General features: G+C 39.5%; 1 protein-coding gene and 1 pseudogene across 2 annotated transcripts in view; both read right to left on the bottom strand.

Moving 5' to 3' along the window:
- LOC138043544 (uncharacterized) overlaps positions 1–858 on the bottom strand; it is a 36,343-nt gene extending 35,485 nt beyond the window's left edge. The window contains exon 1 of one of the 2 annotated variants that reach the window (XM_068889871.1): positions 381–858. The gene's annotated coding sequence lies outside the window, so the exon portion shown is untranslated. The remainder of the gene's footprint in view (positions 1–380) is intronic. The other variant, XM_068889872.1, reaches the window with a different exon arrangement.
- A 10,433-nt stretch (positions 859–11,291) lies between these two features.
- The window catches only part of LOC138040681 (protein DD3-3-like), a 6,331-nt pseudogene continuing 122 nt past the window's right edge, over positions 11,292–17,500 (bottom strand).

Here is a 17,500-nt window from a genome sequence, read left to right as displayed (position 1 = left end):
TATCCATTTTCCGCCGCCATGTTATGCGGCCTTTGGTGCCAATTGAATTCATTTCAATTAAGACTTCACCGTTGCTTGGTTCTTACAGCAAATTTTGGGAAATTTGTCAAACAGAGACCGCACTTAAACCGCAAATTTTTCGCAAATTTCTCAAAATATAAGAATCGCTGGAACTTTTAAATGTGGTTTTTGAAAATAGTTCACTAAAGGGTATCTTTGGGCAAAACATGAGCTATCCGCCAAAAAGCATATGGTCGTTGACGGACGATCCTCGATTCTTACAGGTAGCCATTCTTAAAAGCGTAAACTGCCTCACTTGGTAGGTTAGAAACAAAACACGAAAGTGCGAGAAGTAACTGTTGTAAGTATTAAAAACTCACCTCAACTCACAGAACTTTATTCTTCACAGATCAGCGTCTGCGAACACGAGGCACCCGAGCATTTCGTTCACAAATCGTTCGGCAAATCATCGTACTGTCTGCAGAGTTCGGACTTTGGTACTCTTTGTATGCGGATTGGCTCCGAAGTGTAGTCTATTGTTACATTTCTCATCTTCGGAAAAACTAAGAGGATGGCGCATACGCAATAGTCACAAAAACGAGTGCGGACTTGGGTCGACCGTTTTTCATACGGAGTTGTGTTTCGTCGTCCCGACTATCTGGTAGCCTGAAACAGGCTAGTAGAAAATATGATGATGTTGTTGAGGAAAGATCTTGTCCCATCTAATTTCCAACTGAACTTTTCGACAGTTTCGTTGAATGGCAAGTGCCCCTGTTTTTTCTGGTTTGGAAACTTCGTGTTAATAATTATGTCAAACATTTGGGAGGCGTGCTTCATTCGGCTGCTTGCTACTTGTTTATTTCGGCAAGTTAGTTCGCATTTGGATTTAAATCTTTAGTTGTTAATTATTTTCTTTCATTAATTCTTTCACCATGACGAGCTTTGCCCACGAAAAAAATTTACGCAAATTAGGCTAAGGGTAGATTGAATCTACCCATGGCTTATTACTAACTGTAACTGAAGATCTAAGTTGGCACCTTCGGATAACCGAGGTGTTGCTTTGGAATTCGAGGTAATTACTTTTTACACATTTACCAGCACCTAAAACGCACGCCGAGAGAACACGAAACCATTTAATTAAGTATTTCTTGACATAATGAAAACGTTTTCCAGATAGGGACACGCGTATTTGGCAGCGTCACTTGCGTGGATACATTTAATCCATCTCACCCCTCGCGCGAAACATTTAACGCAAATTAAACTCTCCTAATCTTTTTTTCCTATTTGATCCACTCAACCTTAGCGTATCAGAGAGTGAAAAAAAAACAATTACCGAAAATCAGTCAGTTCGACGATTCGGCATGACCAAGATAATTTCGGAGGGAAGCGTTCCGAGTTCGAGCATAAGACTTAACACAGAAAATGAATAATAGCAATATTTGAAGAATATGGAGTAAAAAAATTTAAGAATGAGGTACCAGGTACATTTTTATCCATTTTCCGCCGCCATGTTATGCGGCCTTTGGTGCCAATTGAATTCATTTCAATTAAGACTTCACCGTTGCTTGGTTCTTACAGCAAATTTTGGGAAATTTGTCAAACAGAGACCGCACTTAAACCGCAAATTTTTCGCAAATTTCTCAAAATATAAGAATCGCTGGAACTTTTAAATGTGGTTTTTGAAAATAGTTCACTAAAGGGTATCTTTGGGCAAAACATGAGCTATCCGCCAAAAAGCATATGGTCGTTGACGGACGATCCTCGATTCTTACAGGTAGCCATTCTTAAAAGCGTAAACTGCCTCACTTGGTAGGTTAGAAACAAAACACGAAAGTGCGAGAAGTAACTGTTGTAAGTATTAAAAACTCACCTCAACTCACAGAACTTTATTCTTCACAGATCAGCGTCTGCGAACACGAGGCACCCGAGCATTTCGTTCACAAATCGTTCGGCAAATCATCGTACTGTCTGCAGAGTCCGGACTTTGGTACTCTTTGTATGCGGATTGGCTCCGAAGTGTAGTCTATTGTTACATTTCTCATCTTCGGAAAAACTAAGAGGATGGCGCATACGCAATAGTCACAAAAACGAGTGCGGACTTGGGTCGACCGTTTTTCATACGGAGTTGTGTTTCGTCGTCCCGACTATCTGGTAGCCTGAAACAGGCTAGTAGAAAATATGATGATGTTGTTGAGGAAAGATCTTGTCCCATCTAATTTCCAACTGAACTTTTCGACAGTTTCGTTGAATGGCAAGTGCCCCTGTTTTTTCTGGTTTGGAAACTTCGTGTTAATAATTATGTCAAACATTTGGGAGGCGTGCTTCATTCGGCTGCTTGCTACTTGTTTATTTCGGCAAGTTAGTTCGCATTTGGATTTAAATCTTTAGTTGTTAATTATTTTCTTTCATTAATTCTTTCACCATGACGAGCTTTGCCCACGAAAAAAATTTACGCAAATTAGGCTAAGGGTAGATTGAATCTACCCATGGCTTATTACTAACTGTAACTGAAGATCTAAGTTGGCACCTTCGGATAACCGAGGTGTTGCTTTGGAATTCGCGGTAATTACTTTTTACACATTTACCAGCACCTAAAACGCACGCCGAGAGAACACGAAACCATTTAATTAAGTATTTCTTGACATAATGAAAACGTTTTCCAGATAGGGACACGCGTATTTGGCAGCGTCACTTGCGTGGATACATTTAATCCATCTCACCCCTCGCGCGAAACATTTAACGCAAATTAAACTCTCCTAATCTTTTTTTCCTATTTGATCCACTCAACCTTAGCGTATCAGAGAGTGAAAAAAAAAACAATTACCGAAAATCAGTCAGTTCGACGATTCGGCATGACCAAGATAATTTCGGAGGGAAGCGTTCCGAGTTCGAGCATAAGACTTAACACAGAAAATGAATAATAGCAATATTTGAAGAATATGGAGTAAAAAAATTTAAGAATGAGGTACCAGGTACATTTTTATCCATTTTCCGCCGCCATGTTATGCGGCCTTTGGTGCCAATTGAATTCATTTCAATTAAGACTTCACCGTTGCTTGGTTCTTACAGCAAATTTTGGGAAATTTGTCAAACAGAGACCGCACTTAAACCGCAAATTTTTCGCAAATTTCTCAAAATATAAGAATCGCTGGAACTTTTAAATGTGGTTTTTGAAAATAGTTCACTAAAGGGTATCTTTGGGCAAAACATGAGCTATCCGCCAAAAAGCATATGGTCGTTGACGGACGATCCTCGATTCTTACAGGTAGCCATTCTTAAAAGCGTAAACTGCCTCACTTGGTAGGTTAGAAACAAAACACGAAAGTGCGAGAAGTAACTGTTGTAAGTATTAAAAACTCACCTCAACTCACAGAACTTTATTCTTCACAGATCAGCGTCTGCGAACACGAGGCACCCGAGCATTTCGTTCACAAATCGTTCGGCAAATCATCGTACTGTCTGCAGAGTCCGGACTTTGGTACTCTTTGTATGCGGATTGGCTCCGAAGTGTAGTCTATTGTTACATTTCTCATCTTCGGAAAAACTAAGAGGATGGCGCATACGCAATAGTCACAAAAACGAGTGCGGACTTGGGTCGACCGTTTTTCATACGGAGTTGTGTTTCGTCGTCCCGACTATCTGGTAGCCTGAAACAGGCTAGTAGAAAATATGATGATGTTGTTGAGGAAAGATCTTGTCCCATCTAATTTCCAACTGAACTTTTCGACAGTTTCGTTGAATGGCAAGTGCCCCTGTTTTTTCTGGTTTGGAAACTTCGTGTTAATAATTATGTCAAACATTTGGGAGGCGTGCTTCATTCGGCTGCTTGCTACTTGTTTATTTCGGCAAGTTAGTTCGCATTTGGATTTAAATCTTTAGTTGTTAATTATTTTCTTTCATTAATTCTTTCACCATGACGAGCTTTGCCCACGAAAAAAATTTACGCAAATTAGGCTAAGGGTAGATTGAATCTACCCATGGCTTATTACTAACTGTAACTGAAGATCTAAGTTGGCACCTTCGGATAACCGAGGTGTTGCTTTGGAATTCGCGGTAATTACTTTTTACACATTTACCAGCACCTAAAACGCACGCCGAGAGAACACGAAACCATTTAATTAAGTATTTCTTGACATAATGAAAACGTTTTCCAGATAGGGACACGCGTATTTGGCAGCGTCACTTGCGTGGATACATTTAATCCATCTCACCCCTCGCGCGAAACATTTAACGCAAATTAAACTCTCCTAATCTTTTTTTCCTATTTGATCCACTCAACCTTAGCGTATCAGAGAGTGAAAAAAAAAACAATTACCGAAAATCAGTCAGTTCGACGATTCGGCATGACCAAGATAATTTCGGAGGGAAGCGTTCCGAGTTCGAGCATAAGACTTAACACAGAAAATGAATAATAGCAATATTTGAAGAATATGGAGTAAAAAAATTTAAGAATGAGGTACCAGGTACATTTTTATCCATTTTCCGCCGCCATGTTATGCGGCCTTTGGTGCCAATTGAATTCATTTCAATTAAGACTTCACCGTTGCTTGGTTCTTACAGCAAATTTTGGGAAATTTGTCAAACAGAGACCGCACTTAAACCGCAAATTTTTCGCAAATTTCTCAAAATATAAGAATCGCTGGAACTTTTAAATGTGGTTTTTGAAAATAGTTCACTAAAGGGTATCTTTGGGCAAAACATGAGCTATCCGCCAAAAAGCATATGGTCGTTGACGGACGATCCTCGATTCTTACAGGTAGCCATTCTTAAAAGCGTAAACTGCCTCACTTGGTAGGTTAGAAACAAAACACGAAAGTGCGAGAAGTAACTGTTGTAAGTATTAAAAACTCACCTCAACTCACAGAACTTTATTCTTCACAGATCAGCGTCTGCGAACACGAGGCACCCGAGCATTTCGTTCACAAATCGTTCGGCAAATCATCGTACTGTCTGCAGAGTCCGGACTTTGGTACTCTTTGTATGCGGATTGGCTCCGAAGTGTAGTCTATTGTTACATTTCTCATCTTCGGAAAAACTAAGAGGATGGCGCATACGCAATAGTCACAAAAACGAGTGCGGACTTGGGTCGACCGTTTTTCATACGGAGTTGTGTTTCGTCGTCCCGACTATCTGGTAGCCTGAAACAGGCTAGTAGAAAATATGATGATGTTGTTGAGGAAAGATCTTGTCCCATCTAATTTCCAACTGAACTTTTCGACAGTTTCGTTGAATGGCAAGTGCCCCTGTTTTTTCTGGTTTGGAAACTTCGTGTTAATAATTATGTCAAACATTTGGGAGGCGTGCTTCATTCGGCTGCTTGCTACTTGTTTATTTCGGCAAGTTAGTTCGCATTTGGATTTAAATCTTTAGTTGTTAATTATTTTCTTTCATTAATTCTTTCACCATGACGAGCTTTGCCCACGAAAAAAATTTACGCAAATTAGGCTAAGGGTAGATTGAATCTACCCATGGCTTATTACTAACTGTAACTGAAGATCTAAGTTGGCACCTTCGGATAACCGAGGTGTTGCTTTGGAATTCGCGGTAATTACTTTTTACACATTTACCAGCACCTAAAACGCACGCCGAGAGAACACGAAACCATTTAATTAAGTATTTCTTGACATAATGAAAACGTTTTCCAGATAGGGACACGCGTATTTGGCAGCGTCACTTGCGTGGATACATTTAATCCATCTCACCCCTCGCGCGAAACATTTAACGCAAATTAAACTCTCCTAATCTTTTTTTCCTATTTGATCCACTCAACCTTAGCGTATCAGAGAGTGAAAAAAAAACAATTACCGAAAATCAGTCAGTTCGACGATTCGGCATGACCAAGATAATTTCGGAGGGAAGCGTTCCGAGTTCGAGCATAAGACTTAACACAGAAAATGAATAATAGCAATATTTGAAGAATATGGAGTAAAAAAATTTAAGAATGAGGTACCAGGTACATTTTTATCCATTTTCCGCCGCCATGTTATGCGGCCTTTGGTGCCAATTGAATTCATTTCAATTAAGACTTCACCGTTGCTTGGTTCTTACAGCAAATTTTGGGAAATTTGTCAAACAGAGACCGCACTTAAACCGCAAATTTTTCGCAAATTTCTCAAAATATAAGAATCGCTGGAACTTTTAAATGTGGTTTTTGAAAATAGTTCACTAAAGGGTATCTTTGGGCAAAACATGAGCTATCCGCCAAAAAGCATATGGTCGTTGACGGACGATCCTCGATTCTTACAGGTAGCCATTCTTAAAAGCGTAAACTGCCTCACTTGGTAGGTTAGAAACAAAACACGAAAGTGCGAGAAGTAACTGTTGTAAGTATTAAAAACTCACCTCAACTCACAGAACTTTATTCTTCACAGATCAGCGTCTGCGAACACGAGGCACCCGAGCATTTCGTTCACAAATCGTTCGGCAAATCATCGTACTGTCTGCAGAGTCCGGACTTTGGTACTCTTTGTATGCGGATTGGCTCCGAAGTGTAGTCTATTGTTACATTTCTCATCTTCGGAAAAACTAAGAGGATGGCGCATACGCAATAGTCACAAAAACGAGTGCGGACTTGGGTCGACCGTTTTTCATACGGAGTTGTGTTTCGTCGTCCCGACTATCTGGTAGCCTGAAACAGGCTAGTAGAAAATATGATGATGTTGTTGAGGAAAGATCTTGTCCCATCTAATTTCCAACTGAACTTTTCGACAGTTTCGTTGAATGGCAAGTGCCCCTGTTTTTTCTGGTTTGGAAACTTCGTGTTAATAATTATGTCAAACATTTGGGAGGCGTGCTTCATTCGGCTGCTTGCTACTTGTTTATTTCGGCAAGTTAGTTCGCATTTGGATTTAAATCTTTAGTTGTTAATTATTTTCTTTCATTAATTCTTTCACCATGACGAGCTTTGCCCACGAAAAAAATTTACGCAAATTAGGCTAAGGGTAGATTGAATCTACCCATGGCTTATTACTAACTGTAACTGAAGATCTAAGTTGGCACCTTCGGATAACCGAGGTGTTGCTTTGGAATTCGCGGTAATTACTTTTTACACATTTACCAGCACCTAAAACGCACGCCGAGAGAACACGAAACCATTTAATTAAGTATTTCTTGACATAATGAAAACGTTTTCCAGATAGGGACACGCGTATTTGGCAGCGTCACTTGCGTGGATACATTTAATCCATCTCACCCCTCGCGCGAAACATTTAACGCAAATTAAACTCTCCTAATCTTTTTTTCCTATTTGATCCACTCAACCTTAGCGTATCAGAGAGTGAAAAAAAAAACAATTACCGAAAATCAGTCAGTTCGACGATTCGGCATGACCAAGATAATTTCGGAGGGAAGCGTTCCGAGTTCGAGCATAAGACTTAACACAGAAAATGAATAATAGCAATATTTGAAGAATATGGAGTAAAAAAATTTAAGAATGAGGTACCAGGTACATTTTTATCCATTTTCCGCCGCCATGTTATGCGGCCTTTGGTGCCAATTGAATTCATTTCAATTAAGACTTCACCGTTGCTTGGTTCTTACAGCAAATTTTGGGAAATTTGTCAAACAGAGACCGCACTTAAACCGCAAATTTTTCGCAAATTTCTCAAAATATAAGAATCGCTGGAACTTTTAAATGTGGTTTTTGAAAATAGTTCACTAAAGGGTATCTTTGGGCAAAACATGAGCTATCCGCCAAAAAGCATATGGTCGTTGACGGACGATCCTCGATTCTTACAGGTAGCCATTCTTAAAAGCGTAAACTGCCTCACTTGGTAGGTTAGAAACAAAACACGAAAGTGCGAGAAGTAACTGTTGTAAGTATTAAAAACTCACCTCAACTCACAGAACTTTATTCTTCACAGATCAGCGTCTGCGAACACGAGGCACCCGAGCATTTCGTTCACAAATCGTTCGGCAAATCATCGTACTGTCTGCAGAGTCCGGACTTTGGTACTCTTTGTATGCGGATTGGCTCCGAAGTGTAGTCTATTGTTACATTTCTCATCTTCGGAAAAACTAAGAGGATGGCGCATACGCAATAGTCACAAAAACGAGTGCGGACTTGGGTCGACCGTTTTTCATACGGAGTTGTGTTTCGTCGTCCCGACTATCTGGTAGCCTGAAACAGGCTAGTAGAAAATATGATGATGTTGTTGAGGAAAGATCTTGTCCCATCTAATTTCCAACTGAACTTTTCGACAGTTTCGTTGAACGGCAAGTGCCCCTGTTTTTTCTGGTTTGGAAACTTCGTGTTAATAATTATGTCAAACATTTGGGAGGCGTGCTTCATTCGGCTGCTTGCTACTTGTTTATTTCGGCAAGTTAGTTCGCATTTGGATTTAAATCTTTAGTTGTTAATTATTTTCTTTCATTAATTCTTTCACCTATGTTGTTTTGGGCTGGTCCGTGGAGTGGGTCCGAAGGGGTGGTCCCTTGGACTCGTCCGTAAAGCCGTCCGTGGAACCGGTAGGGAACTTACGCCCGGTTTCAAACGTCGAACTTTTCATGAGCCGAACCTAATAGCCCCAATTAAGTACTTGACGAGATCGACGTTTGAATCAATTAAGTTCGACAGATGTTATTTGGGTCGACCCGAGAATTAAGTTCGACATAGCCAGTCGGTCAGTTCGACTACGTACGGAGCGACTCCGATTGAAACGTCGAATTTTTTTATGTACCGAACCTAATGCATAAATTATTATAATACATTTTTTGATCCCACAACCACAACTTTGTGTTACGGAAGCCAAGTTTGGGCCCCTCAGTCAAGCACTCGCGATCTACTTTTGCTTGAACGTGTTCAGCGTCGTGCAAGCAAATACATTCTTGCACCAGGTGGAGCGTGCTTCGCAGATCTTTCGTACAGAGATAGGTTGATAAAACTTGACTTGATTCCTGTTTCCTATTGGTTTGAATATCTAGATTTGGTCTTTTTCTAAAAATGCCGCAACGGTTTATTTAACCTTGACATCCTTAAGTATGTTACTCCATATAGTAAGTCCAGAGTAACTAGGAACTCCTTTATCAGTATTGATTATAAGCCGAATTTAACTAAAACCTCAACCTTCAGGGATTCTTACTTTAATAGGATTATACTTCTCTGGAACTCATTGCCTTTTAATACTAAGGAAAGTACTCTTTCATCCTTTAAAACGAAAGTTCGTTCGCATTACAAGTCACTTCTTCATTCAGCTTTTGATCCTGAACGAATAAGAACTTTTAAAACTATTTGCTCTAAATGCAGATCTGTTACCCCGGCAACAGTCTGTTTTCGATAAATTATTATTAGTATTATTGCTTTATTTGTATTATGTGTCACATTATTTGTGAGTTATGTATCTGTTCGTATATTGAATCACATATGTTTATGTAAGTTTGGGGCATGTTTATGTAAGTATGGGGCATGTTCATATGAACTTCGAGTCTTTTCATGCTCTGTTGAAGCTATTAAATAAATAAAATAAAAAAATAAAGTAGAACACTTGTTCTACAAAGACAACAATTTTATTTGCCAGAGCCGAAAATAGAGATAATTACAACATATAAATCAACCTACCTAGAATGGAAACAAACTAAATTGGACGAGCTGAGTAGTGACATAGATTAGATTACTATGACTAGCTATAGGTTTTACATCAGTAACGCTGATTACGACATTAACAATACTAACAATAATGATTTTTCAGCCCGAAGGCTGCATTGTTTCTCATTCGACAACACCTTCACGGCACAGGAATTTAAAACCGTGATTGTATTTGCTTGAGTGTCTGTGAGAATAAGTGACAAGAATGATTGGTGAGTTGTCGATGCCTGATCAATTCAATTAGTCTAACAAATTGCCCCAGTCAAATAATTTCTTAATGCAAAATGTAGCCTACGTAAAAACGATCTTAAGAGTTTTTTGTCCTTAATTATAACATACTGAAACAAATCTTGTTTTATTTAAAGGGGAATTAATATTTAGAGATGTTTAGAGGCAGTGCAATCAAAGCAATATAAATAAAATGGAATATTGAATTTGAGAGAAAGTAATTTGTAAATACACATGAAGAAGGAATCCGATTTTTGTCACCCAACTCTACCTGACATCGTCAGGAACGAGCTTAAAACGTGTGGATTGAAAATTATATATTGTAAAATGAAAATAGACAGACCCATTAAGACGAACTGTAAGCTGAAAAGAACTTACCATCAATCCATTTGTAGTCCTTGATCTGCGTGTGTCGCTTGTGAAGCGGGTTTGTGCTTTGTTGATCGCACAGAGCCACGTTTTAAAGAACTTGAATATTATTATATATCTGCTTCCGACTATTTTTTTGCGATTGGCATCCCGCGTACAGCCCAATATAATGATTTATAATAATGGCTAAAGCTCCGTAACATGTTGGTGACGTATTATGCAAATCAAGGTGATGGCGTTTTAACTACCCCCTAAAAGCGCAAAATGTTACATATACACATTAAGGCAAGCCTAAAAGCAGAATTCCTCAATTATTATTTATTACTTGTTTTGTTTTCAGATATTTTGGGTGGTATTGTATAATGCATTATGGAATACTGCATCATGCAATACCCATAATGCACTCTAAAATAAGTTGTGTTTTTATAACACACCTGATTCCCCTAACATACCAAGGCGTGTAGTGGTGACATACCTTTTCACTGTTTTATATCACGGTTTACGCAAACACACCAATGTGTGTAAGGCTGGGAAGTGGGTAGAAGTAAGTCTCAAACACTGGCTCTCTTTCACTCTTTTTCTGGCTCTTTTCAGTCGAGGCTGGTACGGTGTCTGTTTCTTAGCCCAAACATTTGGTTTGATCAACGGAGTTGATAATGTAAATTGACCACCGTACCCTGGGTTGGTGACGGTCTCTTTTATTAAATCTTACTGATACAGAAAAGAGATTTCTCAAAATTTTGCGGAAGGACACCGAAAATTCAAACGAAGTACTCTAACAGAGTGTTTCTAATAATCGTCATTACAGCATTACAAATTCAAAGAGCCAAGCTTCATCTAATGAAAAAAAATAATAATCAGAGAAAATAATAGGCAGAAACAAAAAAATGAAGTTCTTGCTTTCGCACTGATCACTTATAAAAATAAGTGATTATTTGAAGTCCTAACCGGAAAACACAACATGCAAGATAAGAAGGATAATACGGGCAGCCAGACAATGAAAACTTTTGGAAGCCGTTTAACCGTTAGTTTTTAGAGAACCTTTTATTCTACTCAGTACTGGTTGAGTAAGATATACTGCAGTCATATTCATTTTTCCGTCAGTGACGCCTTAGTTAAAATTAAAACCAGAGTGAAAATGTCTTTTTGCAGAAGGCGCAGCCGAGGTCTCGGCGGTGACAGTGATTTTACCAACATGGCGTCGATTGGAGAAGTTGTTATTGCGCGTGCCCATATAACAGTACTCCCCAGGCTTCGTGATGCGGAAACAGGGCGGGTTACAGGAGGCTGGGGCGTTATCAAGCTGAGCCTGTAATCGTGGACCCTGGTAACATCCCTTGTTCAGATAAAGATTCAGCGAGTCCTCGTCAAATCTAGTCCTTTGATCAATGACTTCAAGAGGGATTTTCTGACAAGTCGCTGGTTTGAGAGAGCTGCATCCTTCCTTTATCCAGCAAATATTGGTGCGATCCGTTTCTGAAATTAAAATGACAGGAGAGAAATAAGTGTAAAACATAGAGGCTTTTTGGGCATCTCGGTCACAGCAAGTTAAATTACTCTGCCCAAGGGTAAGGACTCCGATCCGACTTTTATGTATGCCAGGGAAAAGTTTCCAAAGATATATTTTCCCGTATTCTTGCCGCGCGAAGAAAATTAGGTGCAGAAGTAATTTTAGAGGGACACACGTTGAGTCTGGACATTTCCTCACAATTTCATGTTGCCGTTTGAACCATCTTTATGAGACCATCGCATGGGCTCGTGATTACCAACCTCTTTTTCGGGAAATGAGCCCACCCTCCTGAATGAAGACCGGACTCGAGAGAGTGGAGAAAATTGAGCCTAACCAGCGTACCATTGTAAAGTATGGGGATTATCACCAATTTAACGCAGTGATTTTGGGACTTGAAATAAACATACTAAAGGAAAAGATAACCCAAATTTTTTGGTCACTCACGGGACTCGATTTATCTTTTTAGTATAGGGTCGCATACTAATACGTCGAGAATGAACCAGAGAGGACCACTCTTTCTTTCATTCGATCTTAGAAATCTTGTTGCAATGTGTCTTTTTTTTTAATTTTGTGCTTTTGGGACAACAGAAGTTTATTGGCCTTTCGTCGGCTTCCGTATCATTCGCGATTAAATATATTGTGACATATCGTTCAGCTATGTGCTGACACTTGGACGTTTACCGACTGACGTCTTTGCTTAGTTCGAGTTACCAGGGGAAGGGAATGTAAAATTAATTCTACTTAACGGGCAGTTCTAGTAAACCGATGTTGAGTTAGCTAATTGTAAATGACTAAAATAATGGGTTCAAATGCAAGGGAAATCGGATTTTGTTTGATTTAGCAGGGCTCGACTGAAAATGTCATGTAGAGATACTTACGGGCTTTTCCTTCGCCAGCGTTGTTTGCCGGGTTGTTGTTTGAACCTAAAAGAAAGGAAAAGATAAAGTTAAAAGTACAAGAATCGTGTAAGTTGATGTCAAGTCTTGCAGACGAGATTGTTGGCTTTAGAATGCGCGTGTTATAATTAATCTCTTTGGTAATCAAACCACTACGAATTTTAGAATATTCTCTGCTGTAGTACAAAATAAAAGTTAAAGTTAACCGCACACCTGTGGATCAGTAGTTGGTTGAGCATCGGGCTGTCATGCGGGAGGTCGCGGGTTCGAATTCCGGCCGAATAACTGAGGAGAAAGTGCTGCCTTTGCAATTTTATCTGCAAATGGTTAGACTTTCTAGTCTCCTCGGATGAGGACCTTAAACCGTAGGCCCCGTCTCACAAATATCTTCCATGTTCATAAGTTCCTGGCCTCATCGCAGCCGTTTTTTAGGTCGCGAAGGAGGCTAATAAGTTCCACGGTGGGACGTTAAAAACCCCAACAATATACGAGAAGATAAGGAGATGAAGCCCCCGGGGTTGTGGCTGTTCTATTCTCTCCAGCATAAGTGCCGGCTTGGCAGTGGAGTCATAAAAAGGCTTATAATATAAAGTGTATGAGGCCACCTAGGCAGAAACACCCATAAGCCAAAAAAGGACTTTGCCGAGTGCTGGAACATGTAGATATTACTTGAGGTATAACTACCATTTCTCTCCGCGACACACAAAATTGCGTTTATCGCAGGATAGAAGTTGAGTACGCACCACGAAATAATAATTACCAATTATTCCATGAGCGCGCATTGGATATGAGATGATAGATAGCCAACGAGCCACTTAGCGCCGAGTTGGCTATAATCATCTCATATCTAACAAGCGCGAGTGGAATAATTGTTTTATTAAAAACGACCCCAAAATATAGAAAACTAGACTATAATAAAAAGAAAAAGGCCCCAAAAATTCACGTGTATGCTTGCCGTGTTTGTAGATCATGGTATAATGGCTCATAACCCATGCATGATGGCTTAGCCAATCAAAACTCTCGAATTGCATTATCAAATGATCCAGTTTTTAATAATTAGTAAATAAACCCCTTGCGGAGGATAATGCCCAAGGCTTAAAGACTGGCCGAAAAATGAACAGTTAGCCGGGGGCATTATCCTCCGATACACCAGCTAGCCGGAAAGGGGTTAATTTACTTTATAACCCCGCGATTAATTTCTCAAGAAGAACGCACTTAGATCCAAAAGGGGAAAAAAGCCAGCTTTCGTGTATGTGAATGGCTCAATTGCCGTTGACGTAATCAACAAACGCATGTTGATAGGTTTGCTCGACGATTTTATATTACACAGTAATTGGAGGAAATGTTGACAAGTTGTCATGTCAAGTATACTCTTTATAACGCCTTAAAGATTAAAAGCTTGAAAACATAAATGAAATAAAACACAGTTTTTCTAAATGTTTTTGCAATTATATTGTTCGAAAAGAGGACAGCCGACGAATTAACAATCTTTCACATGCAAAAATGCGTAGAATTTTTAGGTGCCCTTTGGAATTACAGGCAAGAAAGTTGGAGTGAGAAAAATCGGCCTTGCATGGATTATGAACGTTGAAGCTAATGGAGTTATCCAGCCCAACACGAATGGCTTTCATGGTATTTTGCGGCTGTATGGCTTTCCGTCAACTTTTCTTGTTTCCACGAAAAATCGCCTCAACGCACTGGATATGTACAGTTCCGGACGACTCCAGTGTGAGTGTTTTGGAACCTCTTTTCTTTTCTCCACGATAAAAATTGGATGAAAATTATATACCGTTGCTAGTAGCTTGGTAAATAGACTGTCACAAAAATGTATATAACCTTCAGTTTGTTCCTACACAAAAGAAAACTAAATTCAAAGACGTTGAGAGCATATTTTGTGACGTGGACTTTTTCTTGTTGCCTGCATTGTCAACCAGCTTTGTGATTTCTCCATCACTGGCTTCTGCAAAAAGAATTTTTGTGTCTTTCATGACCAATCAAAAGTTTAGCTTGAACGTTTGCTCGTTTCCTGATCTTCTTTTGTAGAAATAAAATCAGAGGACGGATATTCTCTGATAACTATCATCCGATTTGTATCACGTGATCAGTTTTATTTAATGACTACCCGCAAAAATTAATCGGTGGGTTATAATTAAAAATAGTTATCTATTCTCGCATGTCTTGAAGCGCTTGTGGCTAAAATTAATGTACACTGATATTTTCCCTTTGTTTTCCCATAGCGGGGGGAAAACACCGAAGCGACAAGCGATGTTTCTTTAATTCCTTTTTCATCTGTGGACCTTTAATTTATGAGCTTGCGTTCTGTTTTTGCCAATTTACTTCCCAATATGTTGGTATGACTGTGGTAAATTAACGCTAGGTTACCTGTATAAAGTCTCATTTCGAAGACATTCCGAAACGCTTATACATATCTCAAAGTTTATTGAATACGATGGTGAGTTTCAAAGACATTCCCCTTTTCACCTGAGGTGGGCTGTTATCTACTTTTAAACGCAAGGAAGTCAAGCTTACCAGACCACGCAAAACATATGATAGTATTTGTTGTCACCGTTACTTCTTCAGGGAAGAAGCGATATTCCATGGCGGGATAAGCTTGCACGATATTTCCTCTCTTTCCCATACTGATAATATATTTAATATCAAGGTGCTGGAATTCCTTTTTAAGATGAATACGTGAGATCTGTCCTGGAATGTTCGACCCAGCTGGGTAGTGTCCAAAGCGAGCTGGAGGTCAGTGTTTCCATCAACAGCCTTTGTTTTCGGGTCGTTCTTAACCCTGCAAGATATGTAAATTTTGATGATTATTTGTGCATTTTAAGTTGTTCAATGGTTTATTTCACTGAACTTTGGTTGAAAGTGACTTACTTGTCATTGTCTTTAGCTGTGAATTTACGTGGAAAGTCATCAGTCGTGATGTTGTACCTACATAGATAATATAAATTTAACGGTAATCAATGAATTCAAGGTGATACAGTCAACCCTACCGGATGCCATTGCAATTCCATTCTCTCCTTATTCCCTTAGTCTATCGCTCATATTGCTACTAATTTCTCCACTCTTCCCCCGTTTAAAATCAGGGGCACCCAACGTCAATTTTCGGAATTATCTGTTCGGAAGACGATTTGAGATCTAGGATCTTCGGAACATTTGTTGCAAAAATTCTTGCTTGCCTGCCTCTCCTAGGATTTTCGAACATCTGAAAAAATGGTATAATTGCCCACTTTTAACGGATTTTTACCCTAAAAAGGTCACCTACAATTTTCGGGAGCCTTTTTTCTGGCTGAAAGGTAAGTTTTGATTCCTATAGTTTTCCGATCACTAGACTTTCAGCTAGGAAATCCGAACAGATAAAACATTTTTAGGGCATAAAAATATGCCTTCATGTACCGTTTAAATACCAAAATACGTTTAACAATGCTATGTTTAAGTGGTTTTGAACTATATTCTAGTTGGGTGCCCCTGTAAAATTTCGATGTTGTGGCCAATTAACTGAATTAATGCGTAAGGAACTATATTACGCGCGCGTCAGCAGTAAGGATAAGTGACTTATGATTTCGTAAACTGAGATAAGAGGCAAAAGGTTAAATCCCCTATGAGAAGAAGGGGCACCTATGTCCTATCCGCCCCATTTCTTCCTAAGGTGTCAGTCTCCACTGGAACCGTCATCGAGCAATGCTTCAAATAAAATGGCCATCAAAGTTCGCACTTTCATCGAGAGAACTTTAGATGGCCTCTCACAAGACCTTCCTTGGCTAGGTAATGTTCGATATGAGTTAAGTGTGGCATGCACGCATTGCCTGCAAAGTGGTCGCACGTTTTCCCAACATAGGTCTCGGAGATTTGGCCAAGATGATTCCTCTCATCTTCTCAAGGTACTACCTTGTGGAGAGGTGGCCAGTTGCGTGGAGAATTTTTCGGATGAAATGGTTACAGCTCCAGGAGTGGAGAAGTGGTTTGAACTTCAATATTTTCAGGTAAATGTAGTCTCTCAAATTCACTGAAGTGTAATTTTAAAATGTTGACGTGATCAATATAATTGGGACCCGTTTTTTTAATCAACCAACCAATCAATAAATCAATCAATCGTTAAAAAATATGTGCAAAGTTTTTTGGGAAAGAAATCAGACTGACTACTTGATTGACGGGTTCAAGTGTTTATTTTTACTGCAGCTGAGAAAGATCGATTCCTTACACAATTAGCGCTCTATGACGCACACTAATTAATAAGCACATTATATTTTTAACACCCTCCCGGGCGGCCGAGATGAGATGACTGTCATAGATATCTTACAAGAAAATAGATACGGTTTTTAGGAAACATTAATGGGACAGTTTCTTGATTTTCTGAGCTGCAACTTGTGCTGCTGCTCGCTTAGGACGGGTTTGCTTAACGAGACAAATTTCTCAAATTTGTTGAGTCATGTCTGCATAGTCAACTCTTCCTTTTCATCTGAATGTATCTCTAGTGGATATAACTTTTCAATTGGTCTTGACAATTCTCTGCCATTTCTCACACGCAATGACACTGCTCTTATCAGATCATCTTTTGCACGATGTATTTTTATGATGGAACCAAGCCTCCACTGATTGAGTGACGTGTCATCATGTATCAAAACCACGTCTCCAACTTTGATTTTTTGGTTATAACTCGCTCTCCTCGTCCAACGATGTTCACGAAGGCTAGTAAGGTATTCGTTTCTCCACTGCCTCCAGAACATTTGCATAAGCCGTTGGTGATATCTGAATTTCTTTGTAAATTCATTTGGTGTCAAATCGCTTGGCAAGTATTCAGGATCTTCCTCTGTTGATTCTGGGCAGGGAAGTGCCAACAATCTGTGACCACATAAAAAGTGTGATGGTGTCAGGGGTGGACCATCATCGATATCCCCATAGGTG

Source organism: Montipora capricornis, chromosome 3 (assembly GCF_036669925.1).
Source record: "Montipora capricornis isolate CH-2021 chromosome 3, ASM3666992v2, whole genome shotgun sequence".
NCBI classification, from domain to species: Eukaryota; Metazoa; Cnidaria; class Anthozoa; order Scleractinia; family Acroporidae; genus Montipora; species Montipora capricornis.
Note: the sequence above shows the minus strand (reverse complement) of the source record. Positions and strands in the feature narration are given on the sequence as shown.